Here is a 2,500-nt window from a genome sequence, read left to right on the forward strand (position 1 = left end):
GTGGGCAAGTGTATGTGTGTGTGGTGGGCAGGTGTGTGTGTGTGTGTGTGTGTGTGTGTGTGTGTGTGTGTGTGTGTGTGTGTGTGTGTGAGCAAGTGTATGTGTGTGTGGTGGGCAAGTGTATGTATGTGTGGTGGGTAAGTGTATGTATGTGTGGTGGGCAAGTGTATGTATGTGTGGTGGGTAAGTGTATGTGTGTGTGGTGGGCAAGTGTATGTGTGTGTGGTGGGTAAGTGTATGTGTGTGTGGTGGGTATGTGTATGTGTGTGTGGTGGGCAAGTGTATGTGTGTGTGGTGGGCAGGTGTGTGTGTGTGTGTGTGGTGGGCAAGTGTATGTGTGTGTGGTGGGCAAGTGTATGTGTGTGTGGTGGGCAAGTGTACGTATGTGTGGTGGGCAAGTGTATGTATGTGTGGTGGGTAAGTGTATGTGTGTGTGGTGGGCTAGTGTATGTATGTGTGGTGGGCAAGTGTATGCATGTGTGGTGGGCAAGTGTATGTATGTGTGGTGGGCAAGTGTATGTATGTGTGGTGGGCAAGTGTGGGCGTGGTCCTAGCAAGCAACTCCCACAATTCATCTCTATTAAACGACTGGTTAATAAGATCAATATAACCTGACTCTACTCAGAGAACCTTGTTCACTGCCGGTGCTGCTGCCGCTGCTGCTGCCGCTGCTGCTGCCGCTGCTGCTGCCGCTGCTGCTGCCGCTGCTGCTGCCGCTGCTACTGCCGCTGCTGCTTCCGCTGCTGCTGCCGCTGCTGCTGCCGCTGCTACTGCCGCTGCTGCTGCCGCTGCTGCTGCCGCTGCTGCTGCCGCTGCTGCTGCCGCTGCTACTGCCGCTGCTGCTTCCGCTGCTGCTGCCGCTGCTGCTCCCGCTGCTACTGCCGCTGCTGCTGCCGCTGCTGCTGCCGCTGCTGCTGCCGCTGCTACTGCCGCTGCTGCTTCCGCTGCTGCTGCCGCTACCGCTGCCGCTGCTGCTGCCGCTGCTGCTGCCGCTGCTACTGCCGCTGCTGCTGCCGCTGCTACTGCCGCTGCTGCTGCCGCTGCTGCTGCCGGTGCTGCTGCCGCTGCTACTGCCGCTGCTGCTGCCGCTGCTGCTGCCGCTGCTACTGCCGCTGCTGCTGCCGCTGCTACTGCCGCTGTTGCTGCCGCTGCTGCTGCCGGTGCCGCTGCCGCTGCTACTGCCGCTGCTGCTGCCGCTGCTACTGCCGCTGCTGCTGCCGCTGCTGCTGCCGGTGCCGCTGCCGCTGGCCTCTCGCATTCCAGTTACCCATAAATGCCTGGTTTTATAATATAAATTTATATAGGATTTAAGTTTGTATAAAGACTTTAAAGCGGTATTAAAACCTGGCGTGAAGGATGAAGGATCAGGTGAGAGGTAGGTAGAATTTGGCGTGAAAAACGTAGAATTTCGCGGGAAAGACGTAAAATATGGGGTGAAAGATGTTGAATTTGTCGTAAAAGACGAAGAATTTGGCGCGCAGCGAGAGCAGTAGAGGCAGCAGACGACAGCGGGCGTCGTCTGCTGGATAATAGACACCTAAAGTGAAGGCAGGTGTTGGCTCTGAAACCTTCTTAATCCATGGCAAAACCGATTCACTGTTGTTAAAATCGCCATATGTGGAGAGTGTTTAGTGTTGGATTCCACGAAGGAGAGATTGTTCAGTACTCTATTAAGTCTCGTGTTGTCTACTGCTGTAAATACCGTGCAAATTTTTTTTTCTATACTGACAACACTGTATGACGGAAGTACGTGTTGATAGTCTTCCCACTTAGCGAAAAACTCTGACTTCCTCGCAGTATGACACTGTCACGTTATTTGAGGTCCTTATCAGCAGACCAGAGCTCTGAAGTAACGGGTTTTGTTATTTTTTTGAGTTATAACCGAGCGAGTTTTTCAAAGAGTGTGAAAGGCCATATCCTGGTGCCAGGCATTCAGTGTCAGATGATGCACGAGATACGTTGCCTTTAAACGTCTTAAGACGACGCATGTGATCTTACGTCTATCTGGTTCACCTCACCACTTATCTGATGTCTTGAGTTTAAAATGTTAATAAAACCTTCACTACGCACATTATAAACCCAACATTCACACGATTTTAAAACTATGGATGTCTGAAGGTCTAAGTTACGCTGGGGAAGAGTGGATGTTTTCCTAAATAAGGCGGAAATAAGGTAAAATAAGAGAACAAGCGGCCTTCCGCGCCTCTCCTTGGGTGGTGCGCAAGGCAGTCTATTGATCCAAGTGAGTTGGTGTGTTAGGTAGGTGGCAGTGCTCTAGTGGTTGCTGCTCTGAGAGTGTGAGAGCCCACACGCACTCATACCCTTAGTGAAAGTGACACTACGGCACTCATAGTGAAAGTGAGAGAGAGTGAACCCGTCCAACCAGTTTCGTCTGAGTGCACCGACTTGTACTCAGTGCCTTCCTAGGAGGAAAATTCGGAATACAGTGATTTGTCTGTGGCGAACGATCCCTCAATTGTGGCCTTATCTAGCAAAAATA

The 2,500-nt window shown here is 52.0% G+C and overlaps 1 protein-coding gene across 1 annotated transcript in view; it reads left to right on the forward strand.

Annotated features, from left to right (window-relative positions):
• The first annotated feature begins 2,118 nt into the window (after positions 1–2,118).
• The window catches only part of Tusp (WD40 superfamily protein Tusp), a 128,989-nt gene continuing 128,607 nt past the window's right edge, over positions 2,119–2,500 (forward strand). Inside the window, exon 1 of the mRNA XM_070101426.1 lies at positions 2,119–2,358. The gene's annotated coding sequence lies outside the window, so the exon portion shown is untranslated. The remainder of the gene's footprint in view (positions 2,359–2,500) is intronic.

This window comes from Cherax quadricarinatus, chromosome 77 (genome assembly GCF_038502225.1).
Source record: "Cherax quadricarinatus isolate ZL_2023a chromosome 77, ASM3850222v1, whole genome shotgun sequence".
Lineage (NCBI taxonomy): Eukaryota > Metazoa > Arthropoda > Malacostraca > Decapoda > Parastacidae > Cherax > Cherax quadricarinatus.